Source organism: Hibiscus syriacus, unplaced genomic scaffold (genome assembly GCF_006381635.1).
Source record: "Hibiscus syriacus cultivar Baekdansim isolate YM2019G1 unplaced genomic scaffold, ASM638163v2 tig00110220_pilon, whole genome shotgun sequence".
Lineage (NCBI taxonomy): Eukaryota > Viridiplantae > Streptophyta > Magnoliopsida > Malvales > Malvaceae > Hibiscus > Hibiscus syriacus.
The window spans coordinates 91,540-107,541 of NW_024062634.1; the positions used below are offsets into that span (position 1 = coordinate 91,540).

The 16,002-nt window shown below is 35.4% G+C and overlaps 1 pseudogene; it reads right to left on the reverse strand.

The window, feature by feature from the left end:
• Window positions 1-5,003: 5,003 nt before the first annotated feature.
• Window positions 5,004-13,315, reverse strand: LOC120114065 (annotated as a pseudogene).
• Window positions 13,316-16,002: the final 2,687 nt, after the last annotated feature.

Genomic DNA, 16,002 nt, shown 5'->3' on the forward strand with positions numbered 1-16,002 from the left:
AGACATGATACCTAACATACATAGATTTTCATATGTCTAATACCATAAATGTCTCAAGTTGAGTCAGTCAGATCCAGTTTTGAGAGTAAATTCGATAAAATTTGCTTTTTTTTTATTCACCATATTTGAATTAGAAATCTTACTTGAGTGGTATCAATCTCTTTCCTAATTAACCTAACAAGCATTGAATAGGGTACTTTAATAACATTGGAATGGACAGACTACAGCTACAACACCTAAAAATGTTGAAGTGATTTCCTGATGTAAATGCAATGACTTGTTTCAAGAAAAAAAGATAAATGGTCTGTACTATGTTCTTTTCATCTGTATTCCCCTCATTTTCTGTCTCCTTTTGTCTTTTCCCCCACTTTCTTTCAAAGTTGTACATCCCAACACATTGACAAAGACATGAGCATGGAGTTGAAGATTACCTTACAAAAGAATCAGCCATCCCAAAATATGTATGGTACTATTTGTCCAGCATCACAATTCACAAATGCATGATAATAACATATTGTGCTATCCATATAGACAATTCACTATGCATATGCAGTGGGCGAGGGCAAAGATTTTGGCCCACCAATAATGGAATGGACCATGCAAAAGTTCTTGTCTCTATAAAAATCACAACTCCACATAGACGATTTTGACACCAACATGCTTTTCTGCAGTCAATAATATACATGTATATAATATTAAATGAGTTGAAAGAAACTGTGTTTATGCAGTGTTCAAATTCTCTATCTAGCTATATGAAAGCTTGACCAGCTGCCCCCACTGTTATCCGTCTAATCAGTCTTTATTTTTTGCTCCTAATAGTGGAAGGATCAGTGCAAAATCTTAAAGATTACATCAAATGATGAAACATCTTTCATCATTCAATCAATTAAACATGTTGGAAGGTGCAAGGTAATTTCAAGCATGTGAATATAATTAAACTCTAGCATCTACTTTTTTGTTTATCTTTCACATGATAGGGAATTACTTTTCGTGTCTTGTCTACTAATAGGGGAGGATGCTAAATGCAATCAGTTCAAAGTCATGGGGCCCTATCATAACAGGTTTTCAGCAAGTTGTTTCTTATTTTTTTCTATATTATCAACTGCTTTTCTAGAAATAGTTGGAAAATTACAAGTACAAACTATACAATCTATGGCTATTAGGCCCTTCTTTTTTCAAATTATGTGTCAGCACAAGGATAAGACAACATTGTTAAGTTCTCTCTATCATGTGACATGGTAGCAGCCTGTTGTTTTTGAACAGTAATAGGGTTAGGCTGCCTATATTTAAAGAAAAGCCAAAAGGTTCATATGGAAAACAAACAGAAGAGGGTGGGGGTTGATAAATACAGAGGGGCCTTGGAATTGGGATCCACCATGAATGGTATTTAATTATTACCCGATTTCTCTGTTAATCAGACCCACTGGCTTTGTTATTCAAATCTCAGTGTTATAATGGAAATGGTGGACAGTGATGATACATGCTAGATATCCGCCCGCCCACCCGTTGGACCCTTTCATTATTCAGACATATATGTTGTAATAATGAAAGGCTCATTTATTCTACACAGCAAGGCATACAAAAAAAGATCTGTTTGTTTCTCCCCAGTCATCATTTTTTCCCTAAAAAACTATAGCAGAATAAGATGCATCAGATGTATATAGTTTTGGACTAAATCATATGAAAATATAATATAACCACAACTTCAATGTGAGTTTCTGACATGTAAAACTATTGAATCATTGAACAAAATATCAAATTCTAGAACCCCACTTCAATTTCTCTAGATGTTCATGTCAAACTCTTTGATAGTGTCGGTGTTGCCAAGGTTAATCACGATGTGTTTTCACTACATGCGCTGTATAGATGTAGAAATATCCGGAAATGATGTTCATTACAGCACATGATATTGATAGCTTAAAAATATTATTTTTTTGGGTGTTAGTACAAGTAGTACTATTGTTTCTCATGAATTCTCTATATGCTAGAAGTTACGGGTTCCCGTTATACCTTTCGTCAAAGCCAAGGAACAAAATCTTGAAATAAGTTATAGGGTACTTGTTTAAGAGCCTGAGACATTGAAGCAAGTTGAAGTGTATATTGTAGAACAATCATTCAACCACTGGTAAACTAAGTTCAGGATTAAATGATAATAATGCACATTAATTTTGATGCCATGAAACAGGTGAAAGATCAAGGTTGGTGATTTTTCTTCAGAGAATATATGCCTTCGAAAGAGTGCTAATGCAGGTGTTGAAGCGCATGCAGATGATTTCCCATTTTCGTAAAACAAAGTTGTTGCTTATTTCTCATGCCTAATGCCTACCAAAGACACTTTAAAACATATTTTAAGCCTACCGGTAACATAGAGGAGTTTAGTGCGTGTAAGGCTGCTTTGAGGGAAAGATCAAAAAGAAATGTTAAATAATACCAATAAGGTGGGTTGGTTTTCTTATCCTCAAATCATGCCCACCTAAAAGAAAGATACTCAAAAGATAAAAAGCCAATCTTCCCCATCATTCCATCAACTCTATGGCTGACACTGGCATTCAACAGTACATATGCAAGTACCAAGTCCACTTTTAATAGGGAAAAAAGCTTTTAAATGAAGCAAAAAGGTTTAGGATTTAGGCTTTTCTTTAAAGTATTGGTGTTCAATGTATTAAACACGTATTCGAGTATTAAACATTCATCCCAGATCGAATAACATAGCCTGCCAAAGATAGAATTAGGTAAAGTTTGAACAAAGTAAAAGAAGTTGAATATAACACCATTTGTTTATGCTGTATGAATAGAACAATTTCAACCAAGGGGAATATTAGCATATAACTTTAGTGTCAAAGAACTAAATAACATGAAAGTTCTAAATTTCAGCATGCACTATGTTGTCAGCTGGTGGAGTATTCTTAACTATCAGTGATGCTTTATACCTTCACTTTATTTTTCATTTTATTTTTTTCTATTTTATAGTCCTTTCCATATCAGTTCCCACAATAACTATCATTCCACACCATCATGCATAACTTTATAGCAAAACACAATCTTCGCAATGGGTGGTTAAAGTGCAACCATTAAAAAAGGAATCTGTTTTCAGTCAAATATGAATATATGATTGCCTTCATTTTGAAGAATGCCATCATTTCAGCAAGTGTAAGGCTGCAAGCATGATGGCAACTGCAGTGAAAGTTCATGAATTCCCCAGATTTCAGTATAGTTTTTATCTTTCCACAAAGTTTGTTCATGGGAATAGAACAAAGCTAAAGAATAACATGAATACAGCCATCAATGGCTACTACTTTGCGTTTACATGGCTAGAGTATTGAACAGTTCTGTCATGCATATAATCAAACACATGGATGAGTTACTTCCTCCCACATGCTTGAGTTATTTGATCGCAGACCAAAGAGACATCATTCCAATGTAAACAGAGGACACATACATCATCACAAATTACTACTGGTCATTAATAGATGGAAAGGAAAATACTCACAGGTACTAATTGCTTGAGGCCTAATGCATTTTTAGTTCCTATAAGCACTTCAGATATTTGTTTCATAATGCCATTTATTTATGGTATATGCATGTTTTGCTTTACATGATGATGTGCAGCAGTCATGGTCCACATACTAAAAACTAAAGTGGGATTTTGTAAAAGACAATCAACTTGAACTTCAATGATTAAGATTAAGCAGTAATCTGCGAAATATATACCTTGGAAGCAATGGTTCAATGGCATAGGAATTCTATCAGAAATAGGGGTATAAATCAACAGAATTTGTCGAACAAAATTATGTTTATGTTCATTTTTTTAAATATTCGTATTCTCGTTTGTTTAGCAGTCATGAACATGTTCTTTTAAGTACATTTAATATTCATCAACTAATATATATATATATATATATATATATATATTCGTCAACTAATATTCTCTTTCTATCATTATATTTGCAAGCCAAAGAAAATAATAAAATTACACTACTAATTCTTAAGCTCTTTAGATTTTATAATTTAAACTCCGAAACCCACATTATATTCACATTAAACTCGCATTATATTAAAAGGAAAAAAAAGAACCGAGTAAACGAATTTACAAACGAGTCAATAAATAAATCACAAACGCTTTATTCATTTACACGCTTAATCATAAGGATTAAAAAGGGATAACCTATACTGCTTCAGCTTTCTAGAATCATTTGCAACCAAACCTTCAGAATTAATACTCCGCAAGAAATTAACTCTGAATTTAAGAAATAGTCAATGAAATGCTACCAAATAGAGTTGATGACATTAGGATCATATCCAAATGTGATTAATAGACCCTATAACCATATACATTTTATTTAGGATAAATTACGTGTTTAGTACCTAAACTATCGGTTTTTATCTATTTTAGATCCTAAACTTTCATTTTTTTTAAACCATATCTAAAGTTTAACTTTTGTTTCATTGTAATATCTGTCGTTAAAAACTTTAGTTTTTGTTTCATTTTAGTATCCCGTTTGAAATTTAACATTAAATTTAAAAAAAAAAGATTGAAAATTCAGGTACTAAAAAAGACCAAAATTAATAGTTTAGATATTAATCGCGTTAACTTTTTAACGACGGTGTACTAAATTGAAATGAAAACTAAACGTTAGGTATATCTTTAAAAAATAATAAAAATTTAGATACTAAAATGAACAAAAACTGATAATTTAGATACGAAATACATAGTTGACCCTTTTTTTATTCACATAAAGAAACTATATTATTTGAATTCGACAAGAGCTGAGCCCAAAATGTTGAAGTTCTGGCATTCATGCCGATCACAGTCAGGTTTATCAATTTTTCACAGTCAAATATGCTTTCTACTATCACATACATAAAACTTGATTAAAAGCTTTGATGCTCTCCTTTTCCCCATTAGAACTCAAAAGCTTCATCTTTTACTTGATGCACAGGCAATTTTTGTAATCTTAAAACACGAACATTATAAGTTCGACAAAATTCAATGTACATTGGATACATCTTGATCATCATCAAAACACGACTTGACAGAAAATAACCAGAAAGTAAAACAAAACTAAATTGCAGAATAAGTTATGCAGCAGAATCACGTTTATTTCTTCTCTAAGCTTACAGCTTGTCTTCGTACTCGGAAAGAGGGGTCATCTGCTCCTTCAATCCCTTCCGCTTGCGGATTTCAGCAACATGAGTGGCTGCCTGGGAATTTGGTTCCAATGGTTCTGACGACATCATACCCCAGTGATCAAACACACATTGTGGGAAAGCCTGTCCTGAAGTTGCAGCTCTTAAAGTGCTAGAGAATCCAAAGCTCTTAAAGGCCTTTGCATCTCCTCGAATACTTGTCCACGCTTCTGGTTGAGAACACTGTAAATACCACCAAGTGCCTGCTCGGGCTTGGATCTCCACCAAGTAAACAGGTTCAAGAAGCCTTGGCTTGGCTGTAAGTTGAGAAGCATAGAAAACTCTCCTAGCTGTTGGAATGATCTGCCCACCACCTCTGTGGATAGCATCGGCATGGAGAACCACATCACAGACTTCGAACCAGATACCTCTTATGTTCTCTTCAGCCAGGGCACCTTCCTTTGATGCCCACTGGAACCCAGTAACAACAGAATCCTTAATTTCATTAAGATACTGAACTCAGTTACACATATCAACCACCATGTTAGGACCAGTGGTCTCGGGTCCAAAACACCAGATCTTCTTAGCGTGATCTTTGTCCCAACCATGCTCCTCAGCCAAAATCTTGGAACGAATCTTGGGATCATCTCTTGGACCAATACGCCCTTCATCAATAGCCTAGGCAAGACCTTCCTCCAGGGGTCGAGCTTCCATGTATATGCGGTTGTGTTTGTTAGGAGACTTGCTCATCACTGTCCTGCAAGACCTCTCTAAGACAGTCTCACGGAATGACACAACAGGGTCAGACTTGATGATCTCAGCACCACCCATAAAATCTTCTTGCAAATCTTTGAGACAGATCTCAAGGTGGAGTTCACCAGCACCCAGCAACAATGTGCTCTCCTGACTCTTCAATGGTACACAAAACCATAGGATCAGATTTGGCCAAACGCTTCAGCCCTTCAACAAGTTTGGGAAGATCGGATGCAACCTTGCACTGAACAGCAACACGAACAGCAGGAGAGACGGAGAACTTCATGGCACGAATTGGGTGAGCATCAACTTCCTTCTCATTAGTCAAAGTAGCGTTCTTGGTGATAAACTGATCCAACCCAACCATGGCCACTGTGTTACCACAAGGCACGTCCTCGACTGTTTCCTGCTTCTTTCCCATCCAAATAACAGTTCTCTGAACACTTAACATACAAATCTTTCTTCTCACCAGGGACATAGTTTGGACCCATGATCCTGACCTTCAAACCGGTTTAAACTTTGCCAGAGAAGACACGGCCAAAAGCAAATAACCTATCCTTATCAGAAGCGGGAATCATCTTTGAAACATAGAGCATAAGAGGACCCTCAGGGTCACAGTTCCTGATAGCATTGGCATAGATATCATCAAGTGGACCCTCATACAAGTTCTCAACACGATATTTTTTAGCCTTGCTAGGAGGGGGAAGGTGAAGGATCATCATTTCCAGGAGAGCATTGCTTGCAGGGAGCCAAGTCTGCATTACACGCTTCATTAGGGCCTTCCCCATTAAGTCCTTCTCGTCAGACTTCATGGTGACATTAAGCTTTTGCAACATGGGCCAGAGCTTATCCTTTTGATCATTCATACAAGTGCTGATAATCTGCTTAATGGGTTCAAAACAGAATTGAACAAATCCACGCTTGCAGGTAGCAGACCCGGTGTTCTTTGTGGTCCACTTCTTGGCAGCTGGATCAAAAAAGTTCTCACCCCAAAGTCTTTCCATCATTTTCGATTCATCAACCCCAAACTTTGAGGCATACATATTAGCAAAGTTGGTCAAGGTAAAAGCCCAACCGTGCAAGCCGGCAGAGAAAGCAACTGTTCCCTTCTCTGGGTAGATTTGAACATCACCAAGAAGAGGATCTGTTATAGTTTAGAGAATTAGAAAAGATATAAGAAGAAGAAATTAGAATTGAGAGATTTCAGAAAAAGATACGTTCTTCATTACTGCCAATTCCTCCTTTCAGCCATTGTTTTATTTAGTTACAGGGCTATAATTGTAATCTGAATTGTGCCAGCTGTCAGTACTATATAACAGCTATAACTAATTAATATTCTCTTCTCTCATCAGGTCCTGGGCCATCAAACTTGGGCTCCTTCCTCTCTTGCTGGACTGCACGCAGACGATCCAACTCAATATTGCTCCAGCGTGTAATCTGCTCCCCATCAGGTAATTACCTCGTTCCTTCTTCTTTTACTTTTAATCCCTAAATCCCCAATTTCAAATCCCTCTCTTCCTTCGATCCCCAATTCTCCTTCATCAAACCCTAACCCTTACCTCCTCTTCTCTCAATTCCTTCGTTATTTCCACGCTCTTCTCCTCCTACTGTAACAATACCCGCCGCTGGAATCGATCCTTGACCCCAAGGATCAAAGCCTGGAAATTGTCCTCGCAAAACAGTATAATCTTCCCATGTATCATTGTTCTCATCAAGGTTCGTCCATCGCACCAACAACTGTGTAACAGGTTTGTTTTGTCTGTTGATAATCCTTTTGCCCATCACTTTATAAGGTTCGATTCTAATCTGTCATTCTTCGTCCATTGCAGGAGGAGTCGTTGAAGAGACTGCTGAGGGCCCGATGTGTTTTTTTAACAGACTGACATGAAAAACTGGATGTAGACGTGATGATTCAGGTAATTCCAATCTATATGCAACTTCTCCAATTTTTTCAATAATTTTGTAAGGGCCATAAAATTTCGCTGCCAACTTTAAATTTTTTCGCAGGGCCAAGGAAGTCTGTCGATATGGTTGCAGCTTCAGGTAAACTGTCTCCCCGACTGTAAAAACCCTTTCTGTCCTGTTTTTGTCTGCTTTTTGTTTCATCCTGTTGCTAGCATTCTCCAATTGTAGCTTTACTAACTGTCTAATGTCTTCTCTGCTTCTCATTAAATCATGAACTGACTGTATATGTGAATCTGTCTGTCACACCATAGTAAGAGGCTTGTAACCATACAATGCCTGAAAAGGTGTTATTTTTAGGGCAGTGTGGTAGGTAGTATTATACCACCACTCTGCATGAGGCAACCACTTAGCCCATTGCTTAGGTTGAAAAAAACATAAACCCCTTAAATATTGCTCCAAACATTGATTGACCCTTTCTGTCTGACCATCAGTCTCAGGATGGTAAGCTGTGCTGAACAATGTAGTGGTTCCAAGCTGCTTCATTAGTTCTCTCCAAAAGAGACTAGTGAATGTCTTATCTCTATCTGAAATAGCTAATTTAGGTTGACCATGTAACTTGTAAACATTATCAAGATAGAGTTTAGCCACCTCCACTACAGTATAGGGATGAGACAATGCCATAAAATGACTGTATTTTGTAAATTTATCCACCACAACCAATATACAGTTCTTTCTCAAAGAAGTAGGTAAGCCATCAATAAAATCCATAGTAACCACCTCCCAAGCTTGGTTAGGAATAGGAAGAGGCTGTAGCAGTCCCGGTTTAGATATATGCTCAACTTTAGTTTGTTGACAAACTGTACAACATCTTATATAATTAACCACCATTGCCTTCAGCCTAGGCCAATAAAAATAGGATCTAATCCTTTGATATGTAGCTTGAGTCCCAGAATGACCTCCATGAGGAGAATCATGTAAAACTTGAAGAATTTGGAGCCTAAGAGACCCATTAGATCCAATGTAAACTCTGCCTCTAAATCTTAGGATCCCTTTTGAAAATGACCAATTAGGAGCAGTAGTCGGTGTTACAGATAATAATCTGATCCAATCAGCAGCCAAACTGTCATCCTTATAGCTAGTTTCAACTTCATGTACCCAACTAGGAATAAGCAAAGTGATTCCCATGGCCAAACATTTACCAGTATCTTCCCATTGCCTTGATAAAGCATCTGCAACAGTATTAGATTTACCCTTTCTGTAGTGAATAGTATAGTCCAACCCCAATAATTTAGTCAACCCTTTCTTTTGAATTGTAGTGGTCAGTTTCTGCTCCAATAAATACTTCAGTGGCTCATGATCAGTTTTAATAATAAAAGGCTTACTTTCTAAGTAATGCCTCCACTTAGAAACTGCTAGTAAAATAGCAAGATACTCCCTTTCATAGATAGAGAGGGCAACATGTCTAGGACTTAGGGCCTTACTAAGATAAGCAATAGGTCTGCCCTCTTGAGATAACACAGCCCCAATTCCTCCTGAGCTAGCATCTGTTTCCAAACAGAAACTTTTACTGAAATCAGGTAAAGCCAAAACTGGAGCCACACACATAGCTTGTTTTAACAATCCAAAAGCATTCAAAGCTGCAGTATTCCACTGAAAATTATCCTTAGTAAGCAGTTGAGTCAAAGGCTTACTAATGGACCCATAGTCTTTAATAAACCTCCTGTAATAACCAGTTAAACCCAAAAATCCACGCAAAGACTTTAAGGATTTAGGAATAGGCCAATTCCTCATAGCTTCTATCTTACTAGGATCTGTTGCTACTCCTGCTGCAGAAATAATATGTCCCAAGTATTCCACTTGGGTCTGTCCAAAAAAACACTTGGACATTTTTGCAAATAGTTGATTGACTTTCAAAATCTCCAAAACTAATTGCAAATGAGTAATATGTTCTGCCATAGAATTACTGTAGACCAATATATCATCAAAGAACACCAAAACAAATTTTCTAAGAAATGATTTAAACAAATCATTCATTAGTGCTTGAAATGTAGCAGGAGCATTAGTAAGACCAAATGGCATTACCTTGAATTCATAATGCCCTTGATGAGTTCTGAATGCTGTTTTGTAAATATCCTCCTCTTTAATTCTGATTTGCCAATAGCCTGACCTTAAGTCAATCTTAGAAAAATAAACTGCTCCATATAATTCATCTAATAAGTCCTCCACCACCGGAATAGGAAACTTGTCCTTGATTGTCAGATTGTTTAATTGTCTGTAATCAACACAAAACCTCCAAGTCCCATCTTTTTTTTTTATCAATAGGCATGGAGAAGCAAAGGGACTCTTGCTAGGTTGAATAATGGAAGATGATAACATTGTAGCAATCTGTCTTTCCACTTCATTCTTCTGGTTATGAGGAAATCTGTAGGGCCTCAAATTAACAGGACTATAACCAGATTTGAGTAAAATAGCATGATCATGAGTCCTTGTAGGAGGTAATCCGTTAGGCTCATCAAAAACCGAGCTATACCTCTTTAAAAGAGGTTTGAGAGCCGCAGGAACTGTTTTAGGAATTTCAGTCATACTCAACAAGACCACATGCCCCAAAATAGCTGCCTCAGAAGCTGTCATTTTTAATAAAGTAGCACCTGAAATCTGCTGTAACAGCAGTGAAGGTTGTTGTCCCTGTATAATAATATTTTCACCTTGATGCTGAAAACTCATTGTCATTTTATTGAAGTCCATCAGAATTGGACTAAATAACTTCATCCAATCAACCCCTAAAACCATATCACTGCCTCCCAATTTAAGGAGTCGAAAGTCATGTATAAAAGAGTTCCCTTGCATCTGCCATTCTACCTTGTTGCATCTAGCTGAACTATAGAGTTGTTGGCCATTAGCTACTGTTATAGCTAAAGGATAGGGAGTTAGAACCTGAAATCCAGCATCAGCCCATTCTGGTGTCAAAAAGCTATGTGTACTTCCACTGTCAATCAAAATATTCAAAGGTTTGCCTTGTATTGTTCCTTGAATCCTCAAAGTATTATGACTAATACAACCCGTAATAGCATTCATAGATATCTCTAAGTTTTCCTCTTCTTGTAGTAACTGCTGGTCTGAATCAATAAGAACAGATTCTGTAGGAATAGGATTTTCCTCTTCAATCATCATATTGAGATTTCTTGTTTTACATTGATGGCCTGGCTGAAATTTGTCTCCACACTTAAAACAAAGGTTGTTTTGTCTTCTGTACTCAATAAGATTCTGTTTAGTGTTTGGCACTGCTGTAGGTTTTGTATTTACTGGCAATGAAACTGATTTAGAAACAGTAATGGGGTTTGGGTAGGGTGGGAATTTAAAAGAAGGCCTCAACCTTCTGTTCTCAAACTCCACAGACAATTCATAGAGCTTGGCTTGCTTACATGCTTCAATTAAATTCCTAGGATCCAAGGCTTTGACCCTATGCTTAATATCATCCCTGAGTCCACTAATAAAAAGTGACACAAAAAACTCCTCAGTTAAAGTAGGATTTTGCAACAACATATGAGGTTGTAACTCCTCAAATTTCTCTTGATATTCCTCCACAGACCCTTTCTGAGTCAATTTAGTGAATTCCTCAACAATATCAGAAAAATTTCTGTCACTGAATCTGTGACAGAGATCTGCTTCAAATTCATGCCAAGTAACATGGTGCTTTTGCATGATATACCCATCAAACCAAATTTCTGCTTTTCCAGTGAGATACATAGTAGCCACTTCTACCCTTTGATCTACAGAAACATTGCATAAGGAAAAATACTTGAGGCACTTCTGCAGCCACCCCCTAGGATTTACCCCTTCAAAAAATGGCAACTCTATTTTGGGTCTATGCCACATAGTCCCTGAGCTGTTAAACGAACCCCCTGCTCCCTTGTTTTCAGTTTCCAAACCCAACATAACAGGTCTATTATTACTGTTTTCACCCATTTGGTTCTCAATTCTAGAACTGTTCTTAGGGGCTAAACAAACATCAGGTTTATCCTTCAAAATCCCAGGTTCATCAGTTTTATAAGAGAATCTGGATTTATCCTTAACTACAGTCACCAAAACAGGATTTTTTTCCCCATTTTTAGAGCTGTTAGGAGTGTATACCTGATCCCCTGCAGCTTGCTCTTGTTCACCATTTCTGCCCGTTAATATCTTCAGTATATCTTCCACATAGCCATGATTCGTGGCCATCCTTGCCTCCAATGCCGTAATCCTGTTTTCTTGAGTCTCCCACCACTTAGGTGGATTGGTCGCATCTTGACCTTGTTTCACCAAAGCAGCAAGGTCTGCAATCTGTTTCTGAATCCCAGCTAAATCCGATTCTGTCATAGCTTGGTTCTTCTTTGGCATGCCCTCAAAACTGTTTTGCCAGAATCGTAGCTCTGATTACCAATTGTTATAGTTTAGAGAATTAGAAAAGATATAAGAAGAAGAAATTAGAATTGAGAGATTTCAGAAAAAGATACGTTCTTCATTACTGCCAATTCCTCCTTTCAGCCATTGTTTTATTTAGTTACAGGGCTATAATTGTAATCTGAATTGTGCCAGCTGTCAGTACTATATAACAGCTATAACTAATTAATATTCTCTTCTCTCATCAGGTCCTGGGCCATCAAACTTGGGCTCCTTCCTCTCTTGCTGGACTGCACGCAGACGATCCAACTCAATATTGCTCCAGCGTGTAATCTGCTCCCCATCAGGTAATTACCTCATTCCTTCTTCTTTTACTTTTAATCCCTAAATCCCCAATTTCAAATCCCTCTCTTCCTTCGATCCCCAATTCTCCTTCATCAAACCCTAACCCTTGACCTCCTCTTCTCTCAATTCCTTCGTTATTTCCACGCTCTTCTCCTCCTACTGTAACAGGATCTTCATAGGTGACCATTATGACATTAGCATTTTCACTCTTTGGAATGTCTGGTAAGCCTCCTCACCGTCAACCTGGGCTCAAGGAAGCACCTGTCCATCTTGTTAACAGTCAAGACAGGCCTGATTCTTTCACAAGAGCCTGGCGGAGGACAGTCTTTGTTTGCACACAGACACCTTCAATACAGTCAACAACCACAAGAGTACCATCAGTAATACGAAGAGCAGCTGTGACCTCAGACGAAATATCAACATGCCCAGAGGAATCAATAAGATTGATGAGGTACTCATTCCCTTGCCTCTCGCCTTTGTAGCTCTTCAAAGATTCTTCAGTCATTTCATAGTACAAAGAGATACCGGTAGACTTGATTGTGATACCACGTTCAGCCTCATCAGCACGGGTATCTGTCATACGAACATCACCAGCAACTTCTTGGGCAATGATACCAGCAGCAGCCACAAGTGAATCAGTAAGAGTTGGTTTCCATGCGTATAAAAAACCTAAATCAGAACTAATGCCTACAAAACCAACATCTCAAAACTGCATCAACACTTGTATTAATAAATGCCAATCAATTTGCAATTAATCTAAAGCAACTTCAAGATACAGAAAAATCCAACATAGATGCAATTCCATACTTCAACCTGTGACAATCAAGTATGAACAATTAAACAACCATTATAGCAGTATAAATTACTCAGAAAGGCTTTGATCTATTACATCAAATTAACTGATACCAAACATGAATTAAAACAAATCTGTACCATGATCTACATGAGCAATAACAGACATATTACGAATGTTGTGCTTTTGGTCCATAATAGACCGGGGCTCCTCAGCTGTAAACTTCACCTGCAACATATCCAACACGATATCAATCAAAATGTCACAAAAAAAAAAAAAACTTGGTTAAATCCAGAAAACGAGAACAAAATATTCATTCAGCTCACCATCTTGACTTGTCCTTAAAGTACACCGAACTGCCCGGCAAACAAAAAACAAATGTAATTATTGATCTTGCTAAAAAGAAAACATACACGGTACATTAAAATAAGCACAATCTAAACATTCAAAAACATTTTAGAGCTAAGAAACATTATAATTTACCACTTTAAACACTCATTGTTCCTACAAAGTAGTACTAAAAACATTTTTTTTATTAAGCTAAGGTGATTACAAAGTAGTATATGTTTTAAATACTCTCAACCATTTGACAATGAACATTTAATCATCCTGCTGCAATCGTTGGTGCTCGAACCCGTATCCTCTAAGAACAACAATGATTCCATTAACAACTAAGGTAGATTGGTTCATGCTTATTGATTGTTAACATTAAAATATTTATTTAATGTGGCTTTGTATAAAATTAATTTTATTTTAAAATTTATATATTTTATTAATTTAGTTCTAATTTAAAATAATTTAATATATTTAACTTTTTATATTAATAAGGTTAAGATCTACTTACACTATAAAAATTAATAAGTTTTACATTAATTTATAGCCATCAGATTTAAATAAACAAATGACTTAGATTTAATCAAAATTTATAGCCCATAAATAAATATTTCTTTAACATACGGTAAAATAATATTTTTTAAGGTTAGGGTTTGGAGTATATGGTTTGGGTTTTGGAGTTTTTGGGTTTTAGGGTTTGTGATTTGATTTTTAGGGTTTCTAATTTAGGATTTAGGATAAAAAGATAGTTTTATCACGCGTTAAAGAAATATTCTTTTATGAGTTTTAAATTTTAATCAAATCTAAGTCATTTATTTATTTATTTTAATTTAGTGACTATTAAATCAATAATAGAATAATTATATTTTATCATAAAGCAATAATAAAATATTATTAAATTATAATTTTTATATAAAAAATAACATGAAATTAATATAGTATTTATGAGAAAAATAAATGATTTAAGAGAAAAAATTATGAATTGCTTAAATTTATTAAATTATTTTAAATCAGAATTAAATAAATAAAATGTCTAAATTTTGACAAAAAATAATTATTATATTATATCACATCACCATTTTATTTAATATTAAATAATAATTTAATTGAGTGTCTAAATTATAATATTTAGAGAAAAAAAACCCTTTATTACCAAACACATAAAAGAGTGTTTTTAGGGTCTATTTTACCCGTTTTGTTTTTCTTAGTCTTATTGGGCTTGGGCCTTTAATGATGTTTACACGTAGAAAAGTGGATCTTGGCCATATAGTTTAGGAGGGCCTAATCAATTTTTTAAAAGAATTAGAGATAAAGTCAAAATATTTATAAAAAAAATATTTGGACATAATGATTTATTTAAAAAAAATATAAGGGTTAAATTAATTTTTTAATAATATTTGGAGTTGGAATAAAAAAAATTAGCATTTTTATAAGGTATTCATTAAAAATATTAATTTTTTTCTAAACATAAGAAATTTTAAACTATTTTAAAAGGACCAATTAAAGTTTTAAAAATATAATACAAATTTCTCAAAATTTTATATTCCAAGATCCACCTCAGAAACTCATGACCAGGGAAAGCTTATTGATATTTAATTATTTACACATATTCAAGGTGAAATAAAATACAAATAATATTTTAACATTTTTAAGAAGTTGTTTTATAAATTCATGAATATAAAATTACAAAATTTTAATGATATGAATTTGGATCATTAATAAAAATATAAAAAATATATAAATTATATAAAGATTTAAAACTTTTAAATATACAATCATATCCTCTAATTTGTATCAATCCATCCTTATCTAGAGAATACCGTTAGAAAATCCGTTAAGTGACATGTGTCACAATTTGATAATTTTAATTTTTGTTTGAAACATACAAAAAATTAAATTATTATATTTATAAAAAAATTTACTTTTTCTAAAATTACAAAAAGCCTCAAATCCATAAAAATCCCAATCCTCTAGCCCTAACCTCCCTTGCCAACCACAATCGCCATCGTCGCCGCCGTCCTTGCCTATGTTGCCTTGGTTTTCGTCGGAGCCGTCGAGATGCTTTAATTTCATGGTTTTGGTTTAGGATTCATCGAGTTTAAATCATCGATTATGATTGCTTCGGGTGGTTGTGTCGTCGGTGGCAATTCGGTCTGCTGGAGGTTTATTGATGGCAACGATAGAAAATGGAGGTGGTCGGCGTAGGTTGAGGGATTGGAATAAATATTTTCAAAAGTTTTGAATTTTTTAAAAATAAATTATATTTTTAAGTTTTTAATTTTAAATAAAAAAGTTCAAAATTATCAGAATGTAACACGTGTCACTTCACTGAGAAAAATAATAGCATTTACGACATGGACACCTAA